Below are 20,649 nucleotides of genomic sequence, written 5' to 3' on the forward strand. Positions count from 1 at the left end.
TGATTTAGTTAGTAATACGTTTAACTTAAGCTTCACTATCTGTGCAATGTTTGCTTGTTTTGAGTTCTTGACTTCTGAAGGAATGCAGTTTTGATGTTCTGGCGCCAAGGTAAATGAGCAAAAGTTATATCAGTCTAAATAAAGTTAAATAACTAGAGTTTACTACTCACCTGAGTTGACAGGTATAAGCCGATAACTGTTTTCTGCACAAGTTTTTTTTGCATCTTAATGCATAGCCAGTTTGTGTCTCTTTCATATTTGTGTTGCTTTTGGTAATACCACTCTATCATCAGCTAGTGATACATTTCATCATCTCACACCATTTGTAATGCTAATTTTTAGTGATCTTGCTTGTACCTGATTTCCCATAAGTTTCGTTGCCATGGTTTCTGTCCAATGAAGAAACCCCCTTTGTAACCTTGAAGATGACTGTCACCTCTTGATCTATTTTTGCAGCTGAAATGAGTTAGTTAGTGTTGCCTGAGAGTTGTTATCTATTTTCAGATCCTTTCCTTTTGCTCTTTTTTTTTCCCAGTGCCTTTGTATTCTTTTTGTCTTTGAGAACAGCTCACCAAATGCTGGAATTGGTTGCAATGGGGCCACTGGAGAAACTTGATTAGGTTTACCCACAATTTGACATGTATGACACGTTCTGCAAAATGTCGCTACATCTTTTCTTAAACCAGGCCAGTAAAAATGTTTAAAAACCTTCTTCATAGTTTTCTTTACACCTAGATGGCCACCCAAAGGAATACTATGAGCCATAGTTAAAATCTCATTTTGATAAACTTTAGGAACAACTACCTGGTGATTAACTTCCCATTCCTCACTTGCAAGAACTGTAGGAGATCTCCACTTCCTCATAGATACTCCCTTTTCAAAATAGTATCCTACTGGCACCTTCTCAATTTCACTATCTGGAACAGCTCGTTCCTTTAATTTAACTATCTCAGGATCTCTACCCTGCTCTGCTGTCATCTTCTTCCGAGATAAAGACAAATCTTCATGGTCAGACTTACTACCAAAATCTTCATCAAATAATGAAGGTAAGAAAGTTTCTGACACATCCTCAAAATTCGCATTCGGAGTTGAGCAGTCATGGGTAACAACCTCATCAGTCTTTTTAGCCACAGCTCGGGTTACAACACAGGAAAAATCTATGTTCGAATCCCTCTGTGGTTCCTCAGAATTAGGCTTTATTGTCAAATGTACATCAGGAAAAACTTGTCCATTTGCTAAGTCATTCCCTAACAATAGAGAAACATCATTCACAGGTAAACTGGGTTGTAGTCCTACTTTAACTAATCCTGTAACTAATCCTGACCTTAAATTTACTCTATATACTATATATATATACTATATACTGGAATAAGGGCACTCCCAACTCCTCTTATATAGTTTATCTCATTAATGTCAGACTCATCACTAAACTTTAGAACACTGTCTAACATTAGTGATTGAGAAGCTCCAGTATCTCTAAGCAGTTTTATCGGTACCGGAGTGGATCCCTATTTCAAAGATACAAATCCTTCAGTTATAAAATGTTCATATCCCCTCTTAACTTGGTCAGACTCTGGCAAAGCTTCATTGGTATTTATCGAACTCTGTGGCTTTACAGGTGTTTCAATATGCTGCACACAAGCATCTGGGACTGCTTCCTTCTCTTTCTTTTTCAATCGAAAACAGTTAGCTATTACATGTCCAGGTTTCTTACAATAATTACAAATAATACCAAAATGTCTTTCCTTCACATGTCTCCCTTCATCCTTACCTTTCTCACTAACTTCAGATTTAATTTCTGGTTTACCTTGACTCTCTGTGCTATTTTTCGTTTTAAAAGTTCTACCTGGAGAAAATTTATTCTTATGAATTACGGCATACTCATCAGCTAGTTTAGCAGACTCTTTCAATGTAACAGTATCCCTTTCATTTAAGTATATCCGTACTTCAACAGGAATGCTCCTTTTAAATTCCTCCAGCAAAATCAACTCTGAATTTATTATACTCCCCATTCACATTTTTAGAGGAAACCTATCTCTCAAAACACACAGATTTCTCGTAGGCAAATTCCATGTAAGTTTTTTCCACAGATTTCTTCAAATTTCTGAATCTTTCTCTATACGCTTCCAGAACCAACTTATACGCCTTCAGTATGTACTGTTTGACAATATCATAATCCAGTGCTTGCTCAGCGTTTAAAGCTGTGTAAACTTGCTGTGCTTCCCCTTTTATTACACTTTGTAACATCACTGGCCATTGCTTTTTTGGCCACTTTAAACTCAGAGCAACAATTTCAAAATGCTGGAAATATTTGTGCATTTCTGTTTTACTAAATAGAGGAGCCCAAGTAACCTCACAACTAGCAATAAAATGTTTCATAGAACCAGAGGATTGATTCTCGGATTTTAATTTCTCCATCTGTAGCTCAAACTCTCTCCTTTTATTTGCTTCTCTTTCTGCAAATTCCCTTTTCCTATGGGCTTCTCTAGCCTTGAATTCCTTCTGTTTATTTTCAGCTTCTAACTGACTTCTTTCCAAATCAGCTTCTAATTGCTTTAACTTTATTTGTTCAATATGTAACTGCATTTCCAGATTACTCATTGGAGACCTATCTAACACTTCTTCATCAAACTTCCCCAAACTTATATAATGCTCAGTGATTTTTCTCTGAATTATGGGGTTTGTTGTAACCTTCGTAATTCCTTTAATATCCAACCTCCTAGCAATCTTGGATACAACACCCTTTCTCGCCGTCGCTAACAACTCTGTGTCAGGTGAAGCCATAAAGTTGTCAATATTCATTGCTGCCGAATACCATGCACACACCAATCAAACAAAAGAATTGGGTATTTCCCTTTTCCAAATCAGGTTGATACTTAAACAAGCACTTAAGCTCAAAATTGGAATATATCTGGACGAGCCTCCAAATTTATGTCACGTGACCGGCAACAATGAATATAGAATTGAGTCAGGTTTTATAAAAACAATCAAACATTTATTAAATTCCCTAAAAGTGGCGTCACAGGTAGATAGGGCCGTAAAGAGAGCTTTTGGTACATTGGCCTTTATTAATCAAAGTATTGAGTATAAGAGTTGGAATGTTATGATGAAGTTGTATAAGGCATGGTGAGGCCGAATCTGGAGTATTGTGTTCAGTTTTGGTCACCAAGTTACAGGAAGGATATTAATAAGGTTGAAAGAGTGTAGAGAAGGTTTACAAGGATGTTGCTGGGACTTGAAAAACTCAGTTACAGAGAAAGGTTAAATAGGTTAGGACTTTATTCCCTGGAGCGTAGAGGAATGAGGGGAGATTTGATAGAGGTATATAAAATTATGATGGGTATCGATAGAGTGAATGCAAGCAGGCTTTTTCCACTGAGGCAAGGGGAGAAAAAAACCAGAGGACATGGGTGAGGGGGGAAAAGTTTAAAGGGAACATTGGTGGGGGCTTCTTCACACAGAGAGTGGTGGGAGTATGGAATGAGCTGCCAGACGAGGTGGTAAATGCGGATTCTTTTTTAACATTTAAGAATAAATTGGACTGATACGTGGATGGGAGGTGTATGGAGGGATATGGTCCATGTGCAGGTCAGTGGGACTGGGCAGAAAATGGTTCGGCACAGCCAAGAAGGGCCATAAGGCCTGTTTCTGTACTGTAGTTTTTCTATGGTTTCTATGGTTTCTAAATGAGTAATAGGTAAATTAAACTTTACAGACAGTTGTTGAAAAGTTGCAAAATGATTATCTATTAAAAGATCTTCAAAGCGCCTAATACCCTTTTTATGCCAGTCGTAAAATGTTGAATCCCACATAGAAGGTAGGAAAAGATGATTGTGTAAAATAGGGCTAGAGAGAGAAAAACCATGAAGACCATTAAATTTTCTGAAGTGAGTCCATATTCTTAAAGTTTGTCTGATAAGAGGATTAACAATAAGTCTAGGTAAATGACAAGGAAGTGCGGAACTGAGAAGTGCAGGAATTGAAAGATCCTTAGTAGAGTTCAAATCTCCATTGTCACTGATTTTAGCAGTCAGACTTATTATGGAAGAAAGACCAAAAAATAAGACAATGAGTATTGGCTGCCCAATAATATAAACGAGAATTAGTCAAGGCCATACTACCTTCCTTTAAGTTCTCCCCTCATTTCTTTTGGCTCCACACATGGATTACCTTTCTGTTCTTCTAGAGGACCAATTTATCCCTTGCAAATCTTTTCCTTCTGACATATCTGTAGAATCCCTCAGGATTCTCCTTCGCCTTGTCTGTGATGGCAACCTCGTGCCTTCTGTTAGCCCTCCTGATTTCTTCCTTTAAGTGTTATTTTGCATTTCTTATACTTCATTAGCACCTCATTTGTTCCTACATGCCTTTATCTGCTATGCACCTCCTTTTTTTTCCCTCTTAACCAGGGCCTCAATATCACTTGAAAACCAAAGTTCCCTACACCTGTAATCTTTACCTTTTACTTTGCACATATATACAATATTTGTACACTCAAAATTTCACTTTTGAAGGCCTCCCACTTACCAGGTACACTCCCTTTTCCAATCCATATTTGCCAGATCCTTTCTGATACCATCAAAATTGGCATTTCTACAATTTAGAATCTCAGCCTGACCAGACCTACCTTTTTGCGTATTTACTTTGAAACTAACGGCATTGTGATCACTCGATACAAAGTGTTCCTGTACATAAAATTCATAATAGGAGATCAAGAATTACATTCTTTCTCATTGGGACTTCTATGTACTGATGAAGGAAACTTTCCTGGACACATTTGACAAACTCTATCCCATCTAGTCCTTTTACAGTATGGGAGTCCCAGTCAATATGTGGAAAGTTGAAATCACCTACCATAATAATTTTATGTTTGTTTTACAACAGTCTGTGATCTCTTTACAAGTTTGTTCTTTTAAATCCCTTGGACTGTTGGCTGGCCTGTAATATAGCCCCGTTAACATTAACAACCTTTCTTGTTTCTCAGTTCCACCCATACCATCTCACTAGACAAATTCTCCAGTCTGTCCTGACTGAGCACTGCCATGACATTTTTCCTGACTAGTAATGCCACCCCACCTCTAATCCTTCCCTCTCTTTCTGCCTTCGAAGATTGAGCTGCCAGTCCTGCTCCTCCTGGAACCAAGTCTCACTAATGGCTACAATATCATAATTCCAGGTGTTCATCTATGCCCTGAGTTCACCTACCTTTCCTACAATACCTCCTGCATTGAAATACACGCAGTTCAGGACATCAGTTATACCATGCTCAACCTTTTGATACCTGACTTTATCTGAGGTCTTAAAAGCATCTGTCTCCACAGCCTCTCTACTGATTGTTCTGGCACTCTTGTTCTCATCCTCCTGCAACTCTAGTTTAAACCCCACCTTGCAGCACTATTAAACCTTCTTGCTAGGGTATTGAGGAGTATCATTTTCCCTGGGTAGAAATGTCTAATACCAGAGGCCATGCATTGAAGGTGAGAGGGTGTAGGTCTAAAGGGGATGTGAGGGGTAAGTTGTGGTAGATGCCTGGAATGCGCTGCCTGGTACAGCTGTAGAGGCAAATACATTAGAAGCTTTTAAGAGATGTTTAGATAGGCACATGAATATGAGAAAGTCGAGTAATATATTTGTATGATGTAGAAGGCATTGACTTTTGGGGCTTTTCTGATTAACTTTATCCTGTTCAGTTGTAACCTGTCTCTTCTGTACAGGTCCCACCTTCCCTTGTGAAGAGAATCCAATGATCCAACAGTCTTATGCCCTGCCTCCTACATAAATTCCTTAGTCAAGTGTTAAACTGTATAATCTTCCTACTTCTGGCTTCAGTAGTATGTGGCACAGGGAACAATCCTGAGAATGTCCTCCAGATAGACTGGAAGCACTGAGTCTGAACTGCTTCGGCAGCTGTCCTTCTGGAAGTTCTGCGGCGTTTTTGCCCTGCTAATATGAAGAACTGAGATCGAAGCTGCTCTGGGGTGTGAATCTAATGACTCCGTCTGGTTCAGAATTGTGTGTGTGTGTGTTTCCCCTCTTTCTCAGCACACTGGTTATGGTCTTTTTTTAAACTTTTTTTTTTCGGTTTCTTGCTTTGTGGCTGCCTGTAAACAATCAAATCTCAAGGTGTATGATTTATACATTCTTTGATAATAAGTGTACTTAGAATCTTTGAATCACATCCCTGGACATTCCTGCCTTTAACTTAGCACCGAGCTCCCTGAACTCACATTGCAAAACTTCATCATTCTTCCTATCTATGTCATTGGTACCTACCTGTTCACCATCCTACTTAAGAATGCTGAGGGCTCGATCCGAGATATCCCAAACCCTGGCACCTGGAAGACAACATATCATCCTGGAATTTCGTTCTCATCAACAGAACCTCCTTTCTGTTCTCTTAAGGAACAAATCCCCTATCACCACAGCTCGCCTCTTCTCCCCATTTCCTTTCTGAGTCGCAGAGTCATACTCAGTGCAAGAGACCTGACTGCTGTGACTTTCCTCTGCTACGTCATCCCCCCAAGAGTATCCAAAGTAGCATATCTGTTGTTAAGGAGGATGGCCAAGGGGTAGTCTGCACTGGCTCCTTAATCCCTTTCCTCTTTCTGACTATCACCCAGTTTCCTGTGTTCTGCACTTTGTGTGTAACTACCTGTCTATATGTCCTATCTATCACTCCTTCAGCCTCCCAAATGATCACATCCACATCAACCAGCAAGCACCCACCTGTATTAATTCCATCTCCCAGCATATTCACTTTCAGTGCCTAAGCAATTGAAGTACTCATCCAGACGCTTGAATGCTGTCAGTGACCCAGTTTCAGCGACACTCAGACAGTGCATAGCAGCACTCAGCACTCTCTGGTGAAGGAAGTCCCCAACATGTCCAGTCAAAATTTCTACCCCTTACCCTAGGTCTGCATACCGTAGCTTTTTCTGCCTCTGATATGGGGAAACATGCATGGAGCATTTTTGCAGGAAAGCATCATCCATCATCAAGGCTCCCCATTATCCAGGACATGTTCTCTTCTCACTGCTGCCATCAGGAAGAAGGTACTAGAGCTTCAGAACCCACACCACCAGCTTCAGGAACAGTTACTTCCCCTCAGCCTTCAGGCTCTTGAGGATTCATAACATGCATTGGAGCTTGAGAAACATCATCTGTTGGAACATGAGGCATGTCTTCATTCATTGCAGCAGCATCAAATTGAACATGGCCATCAATGTGAAGTGTTTGAATCAACTATTGTCTCTCATCCTTTTTGAATGCTCTGCTGTGTTTTTCAATGCTTGCAAAACATTCATTTTGTTTTTCCTACTCATCCTTGGAAAATAAAGGAATCACTGCATGATGTAGCTGAGTGGCAGCTTCACAAAGATTAATCAGGTTCTCAGATTGAGATTGCACCTGTGAGGCATTTTCTTTATTTTCACTAAGATCTTTAATTAATGGTACTAAATCATTAATTCTGTTCTTGCTTGTTTTGTACTGCTTTTGAAGACTTTCAATTTTATTCACCAAAGCTTTGGTAGTAAATTAAACTTCTCTCTTGCCAGCCTCCATTTCAGAACCACTGATGTCAGTCCCATCCTTTGATTCACTCATGTTGCTTTCTCTGTATTGCATAATTTACAACTAATTTTTTGCTGACCCACAGCAAAAACGTATCGATGATATTCTGTTCAATCAACACAGGCAACAAACTATTCAAGCATCAACAGTGCATCAGTCAGACCAAGCAAACAGCACTCATTTCAAATGTCAGCAACCGGGATTTCAGCACTCATGAACTTTGCAAACCACAGAATGAACCAGGGCTTGGAGCACTTCAATAAAAGAGTGACGGACCATCAGGCAAACACCACATGATCAAGCAGTGGTCTTCAATGGACAGGCAGCACTTCTCAGTGTTGAGATGGTAGTTTTCTCAGATATCCAGCTGGCCTTTCTTTGCATTTCTTTGTGTTGGAATTCTTTTTCCACCAACATGTCTGAAGAATCCTCTTCATCCAGAACATGACACGTTGTGCAACGTAGTCTGTGCTGATAGCTTTGCCATAAATTGGTGTTTGGTTTAAAATTATTTTTTGTTTACAAAATATAGCAACTACTTGAAAACAAATTAAGAGTCAGTGAGAGGCTAAGTGAGGGAATATCGCACTGTCTGGTGCGCTTCCAACCAACTGAATTCCAAGTGGAGAAAGGATGTTTAATCCTTTATTACAAACCAACTATAAAATCATTTGACTTCCATAATTAAAAAATCAGCAAGACAAGTGTAATTGGATCAAATGCAAACAAAGACGTAGTCAATTAAAAATATGTGCTTCTTACTCACCCCCTCTATGCTGCCAAACAGGTGATTATATTCATTTATATCTACCGCCACCCAAATCCATGTGACAAACCCACACGACAAATGACCTTAACCCAGAGTGAGGATGCGTAACACAAATACAATCCAGACAGACAATAAATTGATACATGGCTCCTACAATCTCTGTAGCTATTAGAATAGAGGCTAATTCCTTTAATATATTTTTTACCTTCTGTTGTTCAAGTTCACTACTCAAGGTGAACAATTTCTTGTCTCTTTAATGCCAGATGACATAGTCTACCTTAGGCTGCAACCTCCATTTCTGGTCGTCTTTCACCATTGTCAACATTCTTCCTGTATCTAATTTACCCAGGCTATTAGAGTTTTAATTTATAGTGAGGTCTCCTCTCAGTCTTCTAACCTCTGGCATTTATAATAACAACCAAATGTCTTAACCTTGCCTCATGTCAGTAGTGCCACCCCAGGGATCAGTCTGGTGAGCCTTTCTTGCATTTCCTTTGCAGCAAAAAAGTCTTCCTCAGATGAGGAAACCTTAATTGCACACTTATTCACTGAGTTCACTTGAGGTCCTACACAATTGCAGATAGAATGATAAAAAACTGTCCTTGTATATTGCTCATGATCAACTTCTCTCTAACTACATTTCAATCACTTGGAAAAGCTGATGAAAAGTCCAACCTGGACATCAATTCTGTTTCATGTTGAACCACACCTGCCTCTCATCCACCTTGCTATGAAGTTCCTTACATTAAAATAAATGTAGTTAAGCCTCTCATGCTTCTTCTGATTCTGCTCTTCTCACTGGACTTGCCTGTTTTTTTCCAACTGGGTGGCTTCCCCACCTGCTGCACTGTCATTCTGAGTCCTACTCATGGGTTTAAACCCTCCCAAGTATCATTAGCAAACTTACCTTCAGGGATAGTGGTCACCTGTTTAATTCAGTTGTAGCCTGTTCTTCACATACGGATCACCCATGGCCTGGAACAGGGAACAGTACAGCACAGGAACAGGCCCTTTGGCCCACAATGTTGTGCCAAACCAATTAAATTAGTAATTAAATGGCTAACTCAACCAATCTCTCTGCCTACACAATGGATATATCCTTCCATTTTCCTCTCCTTCTTGTGCCTATGGAAATATGTTTTAAAAATCTCTTAATGTTCTGCGTCTACCACCACCCCAGGCAGCATGTCCCAGGCACCCACCACTCTGTGTGTGTGTGTGTATATATACACAAAAAATGCCCTTCACAACTCCTTTGAAACTACCCCTCGCACCTTAAATGCATGCCCTCCAGCATTAGATATTTCAACTTCTCAGAAAAAGATATTGTCTGTCTACTCTATCTATGCATCACATAATCTTATAAACCTCTGTCAGTTCTCCTGTCAGCCTCCAGCGCTTCAGAGAAAACAACCCAAGTTTGTCCATATTCCCTTTAATCCAACCAACATTCTGCTAATCCTCTTCTGAACCCTCCCCAAAGCCTCGAAAGCCTTCCTATAATGGGACAACCAGACCTACATAATACTCCAAATCAGAATCAGCTTTAATATTACTGGCATATATCATACACATACGTTAAATAGTTATGTTTTACATATGTTAAATGGTGTTCAAGGGTTCAATGTCCATTCACAAATCTGATGGCAGAAGGGCAAAAGCTGTTCCTGAGTCATTGAATATCTGCCTTCACTATCTCGTCCCTGGTGGTAGCAATGAGAAGAGAGCATGATCTGGATGATGGGGGCACTTATGATAAATGACGCCTTTTTGAAGTATTCATTGCTCCTTGAAGATGTCCTAGTGCCCATGAGTTCATGAGCTGACTGAGTTCATAACTTTCTGCAGCTTCTTTCGATCCTGTGCGGTGCCCCCAACCCCCAGCCCACCCCATATCAGATGGTGATGTAGCCAGATGCAGCCTAACTAGAACTTTATAAAGCTGCAACATAAATTCCTGACTTTTGAACTCAAAAAAGGCAAGCATACCATATGCCGCCTTAACCACCCTATCAACCTGTGTAGCTACTTACAAGGAGCAATGAACTTGGAACCCAAGATCCCTCTGATCATCAACACTGTTAATGATCTTTCCTTTAACTGTCTCTTTGCATTTGACTTTCCACATTTGGCCAGGTTAAACTCCATCTCCTGGTTCTCTGCCCATATTTACATTTGATCAATATCCCATTGTATTCTTTGCCAGACTTCTCTGCTATCCACAATACCACCAATCTTCGTATCATCTGCAGACTTGCTAACCCGCCCATCTATATTTTCATCCAGGTCATTTATTTACATCACAAATGGCAGTGGTCCCAGTTCAGATCACCATTGCAGGACAGCACTAATGACAAACCTCGGCTAGGACAGGGGTTCCCAAACTTTTTTTATGCCATGGACCAATATCATTAAGCAACAGGTACGTGAGCCCCAGGTTCTGAACCCCTGAGCTAGAATAAGCCTCTTTGACCACTACCCTTTATCTTCTAGGGGCAAACCAATTCTGAGTCCAAATGGCTAATTCACCATTGACTCCCATGTATCTTAATCTTCTTGATGAGCCTCCCATGAGGGACTTTGTCAAATGCCTTAGTAAAATACATGTAGACGACATCCACATCTCTACGTTCATCAGTCACCCTCGTCACCTCATTAAAAAACTCGATGTGATTTGCCCAGTATAAAACTGTGATGGCTCTCCCTTATAAGGCCATGGTTTTCCAAGTACTCATAAATCCTATCTCTTGTAACTTTACAACCATTGACGTGAGACTCACCGGTCTATAGTTTACAGTATTATCCCTTGTTCCCTTCTTGATCAACAGTAGTTATTCAGCTGTCCTCCAGGCCTGTGGCTAGAGAGGACATGAAAATATTGGTCAAAGCCCCAGCAATCTCTTCCCTTTTGCCTCTCGATAACCTGGGGCATATCCCATCAGGTCCTGGGGTCTTATCCACCTTGCAAGATAAGAGCCCATGGTATTACAGGAAAGATAATAGCATGGAAAGAAGATTGGCTGACTGGTAGGAGGCAAAGAGTGGAAATAGAAGGGACCTTTTCTAGTTGGCTGCCAGTGACTGGTGGTGTTCCATAGTGGTCGGTGTTGATAGTGCTTCTATTCAAGCTATATGTCAATTATGGTCAGGTATGCAGATGATACACAAATAGGTGGACGGGCAGGTAGTGTTAAGGAAGCAGGGAATCTTCAGCAGGATAAGACAGATTAGAAGTGGTAGGTAGAAGACAGTGTAAGGAAGTGTATGGTCATACACTTTGGTAGAAAGAATAAGGACTGTTTTCTAAATGGAGAACAAATTAAAAAAAATGAGGTATAAAGGGACTTGGGAGTCCTCCTGCAGGATTCCCTATTGGTTAACTTGTAGGTTGAGTCAGAAGTAAGGAAGGCAAATCTGATGTTAGCATTCATTTTAAGAGGACTAGAATATAAAGGGATGTAATGCTGAGATTCTACAAGGCATTGATCAGATTAGACTTGGAGTATTGTGAACAATTTTGAGTCCCTTATCTGAGAAATTGTGTGCTGACATTGGAGAGGGCCTGGAGGAAGTTGACAAGAATGATCCTGTGAATGAAAGGGAGAATGTATGAGGAGCATTAGATCGCTCTGGACCTGTACTCACTGCAGTTTAGAAGATTTTGTCTCATTTAAAAGTTCTTATTGAAACCTATCAAATATTAAAGCTTCAAGACAAAGTGGGCATGCAGAGGATATTTCCTGTAGTGGGGGAATCTAAAACCTGAGGGCACAATCTCAGAATACAAGGACATCCCTTTAGAATAGAGATGAGGAGGAATTTTTTTAGCCAGGGTGTGGTGAATCTGGGGTTCGTTGCCACAGGCAGTTGTGGAAGCCAAATCACATGGAGACCACTTTAGCAACACACATCAAAGTTGCTGGTGAATGCAGCAGGCCAGGCAACATCTCTAGGAAGAGGTACAGTCGACATTTCAGACCGAGACCCTTCGTCAGGACTAGTACTAAAAATGGGAACAAGGTGCGGTGAAGTCAAGACGGTTGATGTCCCGTCGGCAGTTGGCAATAAAGAGATCCAGAACAGGCAGAAGACCAGAGCGGGGTGCCCATGAAGAAGAGGAGGGTTGAAGACGGGAGAAGGGGTCATCGGTGGGCGTGGAAGAGTCCTTGCCGAAGAAGTAGGCTCGGAGACGGAGATGGCGGAAGAAGAGTTCCGCATCGTGGCGAACACGGAACTCGCTGAGGTGTGGGCGAAGGGGGACAAAGGTGAGGCCCTTATTGAGGACAGAGCGTTCTGCCTCCGACAGTTGAAGGTTTGCGTTGGAGACCACTTTAACTATGTTATAGCTAAGGCAGAGGTTGATTGATTCTGGATTAGTAAGGACATCTAAGAATACAGGGAGAAGGCATGAGAATAGGTGTTGAGGGGCTTTTTAGAGCAGCTTGCCTACGAGATGGTTTTTTTAGAGCAATGTGCTTGAGCCTACTTGGTGACAGTCTATCTTAGATTGGGTGTTCGGTAATAACCCAGATCTTATTAGGGAGCTTAATGTAAAGGAACCCTTAGGAGGCAGTGATCATAAAATGATTGAATTCGTACTGCAATTTGAGAGAGAGAGAAGCAAAAGTCACATGTATCTGAATTGGAATGGAATAAAGGGAATTACAGGGACATGAGAGAGGAGCTTGCCCAAGTAGATTGGAGGAGGATACTGGCGGGGGATGATGGCAGAGCAGAGATGGCTGAAGTTTCTGGGAATAGTTCACAAGGCAGAGGATAGCTATCTCCTACAGAAAAAGTTCTCAAAGGACAAGGGTAGCCAACCGTGGCTGACAAGGGAAGTTAGGGACTACATAGGGCATATAAGGTAGCAAAAGTGAATGGGAAGGTGGATGATTGGGAAGCTTTTAAAATCTAACAAAAGGCAACTAAGAAACTATAAGAAGGGGAAAAAATGAAATGTGAGGGCAAATTAGCCAATAACTTAAAGCAGGATACTAAAAGTTTTTTCAGATATATAGAGAGTAAAGAGGAGGTAAGAGTTGATATTGGATCACTGTTAAATGATGCTGGTGAGGTAGTAATGGGGGACAAAGAAATGACAGACTGTAATTTGCATTAGTCTTCACTGTGAAAGACACTAGCAGGGTGCCAGAGGTCAGTGACTGTCAGGGAGTAGGAGTGAGTGCTATTACAAGGGAAAAAGTGCAAGGCACTTTATGGGGTATTATGGGGTAGTGGAGTTATAATTTGTCCATCAGTGGTGATCACCCCATCCTTGATCAAGCTGTTCCACAGCAAACACGATCCGTTATGAGTCAACTTGATGGGAACTAGTTGATTTGATCAGGATTTCTGATCTGGCTATTGTTCACGATTGCACTTAATGGAAAAAAAAGGCAAACTCAAAAAGGACTTAAGATGGATAAGTCACCTGGACCAGATGGACTACATCCCAGAGTCCTGAAAGAGGTTGCTGAAGAGATAGTGGATGCATTGGTCTTAATCTTTCAGGAATCACTTCATTCTGGCATGGTCCTAGAGGACTGGAAGATTGCAAATGTCATTCCACTCTTTAATAAGAAAGGAAGGTACAAGAAAGGAAATTATAGGCCAGTCAAAGTCAGCAGGGTTTCTGCAAAGGGATATCTTTCCTGACAAATCTGTTAGAATTCTTCTGGGAAGTAACAAGCAGGGTGGACAAAGGAGAGGCAGTGAGTGTAATTTACTTGGGATTTTCAGAAGGCATATGATAAGGTGCCACACATGAGGCTGCTTAACAAGATAAAATCGTATGGCATTACTGGAAGTATTCTGGCATGGATAGAGGAGTGGTTGACAGGCAGGAGGCAGTGAGTGGAAATAAAGGGGGCCCATCTGGTTGGCTTTCAGTGGTGTTCAGCAGAGATCAGTATTGGGACCACGACTTTTCACATTGTTTGTCAATGATTTGGATATTGGAATTGATGGCTTTGTGGCAAAGTGTGTAGATGATACAAAGATAGGTGAAGGGGTGGTAGTGCTGAGGAAGCAATGCAATTGCAGCAGGACAGACAAATATTGAAGAATGAGCAAAAAAGTGGCAGATGGAATATAGTGTTGGAAAATGTATGATGCATTTTGGTAAAGGAATAATAGTGCAGACTATTATCTAAATGGGGAGAAGGTTCAAACATCAGATTTGCAGAGGAACTTGGGAGCCCTCGTGCAAGACTCCCTGAAGATTAATTTACAGGCTGAGTCTGTGGTAGAGAAGGCAAATGCAATGTTGGCATTTATTTCAAGGGGACTAGAATATAAAAGCAAGGAGATAATGCTGAAGCTGAATAAAACACTAGTCAGGCCGCATTTAGAGTGTTGTCAACAGTTTTGGACTCCATATCTCAGATAGGATGTGTTGTCATTGGAGAGAGTCCAGAGGAGGTTCATGGGGATGATTCTGGGAATGAAAGGGTTAACACATGAGGAGCATTTGGCAGCTTTAGGCCTGTACTCTCTGGAATTTAGAAGAATGCAAGGGGATCTCATTGAAACCTACTGAATGTTGAAAGGACTAGTTTAGGTGGATGTGGAGAGGATGTTTCTCATGGTGGGGGTATCCAGAACTAGTTAGTAGGAAAGAGAAAAGAAAAAAAATAATAAAAGGGCCCATTACATTAAACCAGTGCTAATGTGCACATAAAGTTGGAGCTCATCCTGGAACTGTCTTCTTACTCATGTGCTGGACCCACGATCTGCGTGAAAGCATGCACCACAGTCCGAACTTCACTCAAAATCCATCTTGAACAAACAGGCTCTCTCTTGGGAGTGTTGCCCCATCCGCCTTGGAGCCATTCATCTGCACAAAGCACTTCGTGCACTGGAGACGCTCCTTCCCACAGCATTCTCAGCCATCTAACCTCCTGTCCTCTCCGCAACTCCTGCCAAAAAGACCCCAAACCAGACTACTGCCTGTCACAAATCTCTCCCTGCCCCACTCCCTAGACCTTTCTTCCAATTCCGCCATCCTGATTAGTTGACGCATTATTCTTAAGTTGAGCAGCAGGGCTTCATATCTCTAGCTGAAGTGAAAACATTCTACCAGCAGGACACTGCTTTTGCAGAAATTGCTAAAATGATATATTGACAGCATGGCAGTAGAAACGCTAACATTGGGCTTCTTTAAGAAGTGTGGATGAAGCCAGAGATGGAGAGATCAGAATCAAAATGGGATGGAGAATTAAAGTGATTGGTTGATGGAAGAGCAGGTACTCATGCATATTAAGTGAAAGTGTTTAAGGAAGTGATTACCCACTTTTTTTGGTTCCTTCAGTATCAAGGAAACGATGTCATGATCATTGAAGAGTGTATGCTTAAATGGAAATTTGAAATGATGCTTCATCTGGAAGGTGTGTTTGGTACCCTAAATGGTGGGAAGAGAAAAGGAAACATGTTGAAGTTATATTTCCTGTGGTTGCACGATGCAGTGAGAAAGGCTGTGAATGTTACTGGAGATAAAAGAGTGGAAGAAGCTATTCCTGAATTGCTGAATTGTGCCTTCAGGCTTCTGTACCTCATGCCCTCTTTACACTGTTACTGTCAAGAATGTCCTTGGTGGTGGGGATCCTTATTGATGGATGTCGCCTCCCTGAGGCACCACTCCTTTAAAATGTCTTGAAAACTACAGAGCGTGGTACCCATGAGCTGATTAATTTTACATATTTCTGCAACTTATTTTGATCTTGTGCAGTAGCACCTCCTACACCAGATGATGATACAGCCAGCTAGAATGCTCTCCACGGTACATTTATAGAAGTTTTCAAGTGCTTTAGTTGACAAACCAAATCTCCTTAAACTCCAAATGAAATACAGCTGCTGTCTTGCCTTCTTAATAGGTGCATCCATATGTTGCATCTAGGTTAGGTCCTCAGGGATATTGACACCCAGGAACTTGAAATTGTTCACTCTCTTCAATTCTGATCCCCCTATGAGGATTAGTTTGCTTTCCCTCATCTTACCCTTACTGAAGTCCACAATCAGCTCTTTGGTCTTGCTGACAATGAGTGCAAGGTTGTTGCTGCAACACTACTATGCTACCTGGTATATCTCATGAAAGTTCAAGTTACTCTAAGGTAAACATTTTTTTCTTAATTTTCTCCCTTCACCTTGGAGGTGGAGTGATGGTAGTGTTTAGGGAGGAGAGTAAGTGATAGTGGTAATGGTGCATTTTAAAATGCAGTATCAAGAATAGATTTTTGTTTAGGTAAGGATTTACAAAAAAAGGCAAGGAAATGGAGCTGAAATAAATAGTGGAATGGGATCAAAGAGCTGATTGTGCTGAGTTGTGGCTTGGGTGCCAGTTGTACCCAGTCTATTTCAACAAACCATTATAGTCACCTGTATAACTTTGTGCAACAATTTGGATCTTAACTGAGGCCAACTTGTTTCCACATAAGTTCTTGCCAGCTGCTTGTCAAGAGACTGGATATTTTGCATCAGTGAGACATGAAATGTCTTTGAATGAGCGAGTGACAAAACTGATCAAAAGAAAGTGAGAGACAAAGATGACAAGCATATTGTACCTAAGAGCATTTTGTGTTTTTCCACCTTATTCAGTAAAAGCATGTGAAAAATTAAGCATGGTTTAAATTGTATTTGCTGGACTCTGTCTTGATATTATGTGAAGATTCACTTTTAGTTGGTTTTATAATTCTTGTTACTTTCATCGTTAATTCAGTTATCACCACTTTAAATTTATATTATCACATATAGTGGAATAATTAGAAAATAATTAGTCTCCTTTGTAATATATTCGGCATTTCATTACATTTTAATGCATCCTCTTTGACCACTTGATTACTTTAAGAATCTGTTTTATGCACTTGCCTGTTTTCAGAGATGGCAGGTTTGCCACGTGATAGACTGAGTTGACTGGGAATACATTCTGTGGTGCTTAGTAGAATGAGTGAAGATCCAGTCAAAATTTGGAAAATTGTTAAAGGTCTTTAAGAAGGGGGCAAGGAAGCAAAAAGGAAATTATAGACCTGTTAGCTTGACATTGGTGGTTGGAAAGTTGTTGGAGTCGATTGTCAAGGATGAGGTTACGGAGTACTTGGGGGCATATGACAAGATAAGCAGAACTCAGCATGGATTCCTTAAAGGAAAATCCTGCCTGACAAACCTATTACAATTTTTTGAGGAAATTACCAGTAGGCTAGACAAGGGAGATGCAGTGGATGTTGTATATTTGGATTTTCAGAAGGCCTTTGACAAGGTGCCACACATGAGGCTACTTAACAAGATAAGGGTCCATGGAATTATGGGAAAGTTACATACATGGATAGAGCGTTGGCTGATTGGCAGGAAACAGAGAGTGGGAATAAAGGGATCCTATTCTGGTTGGCTGCCGGTTACCAGTGGTGTTCCACAGGGGTCTGTGTTGGGACCGCTTCTTTTTACATTGTACATCAACGATTTGGATTATGGAATAGAGGGCTTTGTGGCTAAGTTTGCTGACAATACGAAGACAGGTGGAGGCCGGTAGTGCTGAGGAAACAGAGAGTCTGCAGAGAGACTTGGATAGATTGGAAGAATGGGCAAAGAAGTGGCAAATGAAATACAATGTTGGAAAGTGTATGGTTATACACTTTGGCAGAAGAAATAAATGGGCGGAGTATTATTTAAATGGGGAAAGAATTCAAAGTTCTGAGATGCAACGGGACTTGGGAGTCCTCGTACAGGATACCCTTAAGGTTAACCTCCAGATTGAGTCGGTAGTGAAGAAGGCGAATGCAATGTAGGCATTCATTTCTAGAGGAATAGAGTACAGCAGCAGGGATGTGATGTTGAGGCTCTATAAGGTGCTGGTGAGACCTCACTTGGAGTACTGTGGGCAGTTTTGGTCTCTTTATTTAAGAAAGGATGTGCTGACTTTGGAGAGGGTACAGAGAAGATTCATTAAAATGATTCCGGGAATGAGAGGGTTAACATATGAGGAAAGTTTATCTGCTCTTGGACTGTATTCCTTGGAGTTCAGGAGAATGAGGGGAGACCCTATAGAAACATTTCGAATGTTGAAAGGCATGGACAGAGTGTTTCCCATGATGGGGGAGTCTAGTACGAGAGGGCATGGCTTAAGGATTGAAGGGCGCCCATTCAGAACAGAAATGCGAAGAAATTTTTTTAGTCAGAGGGTGGTGAATCTATGGAATTTGTTGCCACGGCTGGCAGTGGAGACCAAGTCATTGGGTGTATTTAAGGCAGAGATTGATAGGTATCTGAGTAGCCAGGGCATCAAAGGTTATGGTGAGAAGGCGGGGGAGTGGGACTAAATAGGAGAATGGATCAGCTCATGATAAAATGGCGGAGCAGACTCGATGGGCTGAATGGCCGACTTCTGCTCCTTTGTCTTATGGTCTTATCCAGTCTTGGCAGGCTGCATTCATGGAAGATGTTTCCCCAGGCTGAGGAATCTAGGAGCAGGAACACGGGCTCAGACTGAAGGTAGTCCATTGAGGACTGAGATGAGAGGAAATGTCATTCAAGGCAGTGAACCTCCAAAAATGTCTTTAGAGTGTTCTGGAGGCTCAAGTAGAACATTCAGTGATAGAACTGACCCGTCAGCCCCTTATATCTATACAAATCATGATGCCAAATGAAACAAATTTATTATGTTTGCACACAATTCATATCCCATCATTTCATGCATATTCACGTGTCTGTATATATGCCCTTTAAATGGCACTATTGTATCTGGCAGCACTTTTCTTGTATCTGCCACTCTGCAAGCAAAAATGCGTTTGTCCTTGAACACATCCTCTCTCACTTTGAAGCTATGTCCTTTTGTATTTGTCACTTCTTCCTTGGAGAAAATGAATATAACTATCTACCGTATCTCTGCCTCTTTACAATTTTATAAATGTCTATCTGGTCTGCTGTCAGCCTTCAACATGGTATAGGGCTCCACGGTAGTGTAGTAGTTAGTGCAACGTTGTTATAGCTTGGGCCTTTGGAGTTCAGAGTTCAATTCCGATGGCATCTGTACGGAGTCTCTACATCCTCCCTATGGAAATACGTGGATTTTCTCCATGTGCTCTATTTTCCTCTCAGAGTCCAAAGTACCGGTTAGTAGGTTTGTTGTTATTGCTAAGCAACACACATCAAAGTTGCTGGTGAACGCAGCAGGCCAAGCAGCATCTGTAGGAAGAGGTGCAGTCGACGTTTCAGGCCGAGACCCTTCGTCAGGACTCCCCTCATTCTTCTATGCTCCAGGGAATAAAGTCCTAACCTATTCAACCTTTCTCTGTAACTGAGTTTTTCAAGTCCCAGCAACATCCTTGTAAACCTTCTCTGCACTCTTTCAACCTTATTTATATCCTTCCTGTAATTTGGTGACCAAAACTGAACACAATACTCCAGATTCGGCCTCACCAATGCCTTATACAACCTCATCATAACATTCCAGCTCTTATACTCAATACTTTGATTAATAAAGGCCAATGTACCAACAGCTCTCTTTACGACCCTATCTACCTGTGACGCCACTTTTGGGGAATTTTGTATCTGTATTCCCAGGTCAGTCTGTTCTACTGCACTCCTCAGTGCCTTACCATTAACCCTGTATGTTCTACCTTGGTTTGTCCTTCCAACGTGCAATACCTCACACTTGTCTGTATTAAACTCCATCTGCCATTTTTCAGCCCATTTTTCCAGCTGGTCCAAGTCCCTCTGCAGGCTCTGAAAACCTTCCTCACTGTCTACTACACCTCCAATCTTTGTATCATCAGCAAATTTGCTGGTCCAATTTACCACATTATCATCCAGATCATTGATATAGATGACAAATAACAATGGACCCAGATCTGATCCCTGTGGAACACCACTAGTCACAGGCCTCCACTCGGAGAAGCAATTCTCTACTAGCACTCTTTGGCTTCTTCCATTGAGCCAATGTCTAATCCAATTTACCACCTCTCCATGTATACCTAGCGACTGAATTTTCCTAACTAACCTCCCATGTGGGACCTTGTCAAAGGCCTTACTGAAGTCCATGTAGACAATATCCACTGCCTTCCCTTCATCCAGTTTCCTGATAACCTCCTCGAAAAACTCCAACAGATTGGTCAAACATGACCTACCACGCACAAAGCCATGTTGACTCTCCCTAATAAGTCCCTGTCTATCCAAATGCTTGTAGGTTCTGTCTCTTAGTACTCCCTCCAATAACTTACCTACTACCGACGTTAAATTTACCGGCCTATAATTTCCCGGATTACTTTTCGATCCTTTTTTAAACAACAGAACAACATGAGCCACTCTCCAATCCTCCG

The 20,649-nt window shown here is 41.3% G+C and overlaps 1 protein-coding gene across 9 annotated transcripts in view; it reads left to right on the plus strand.

The window, feature by feature from the left end:
- cep63 (centrosomal protein 63) overlaps positions 1–20,649 on the plus strand; it is a 123,610-nt gene that overhangs the window by 41,825 nt on the left and 61,136 nt on the right. The gene's annotated exons all lie outside the window — the stretch shown is intronic.

The sequence above is a fragment of the Mobula birostris genome, chromosome 4 (assembly GCF_030028105.1).
Source record: "Mobula birostris isolate sMobBir1 chromosome 4, sMobBir1.hap1, whole genome shotgun sequence".
NCBI classification, from domain to species: Eukaryota; Metazoa; Chordata; class Chondrichthyes; order Myliobatiformes; family Myliobatidae; genus Mobula; species Mobula birostris.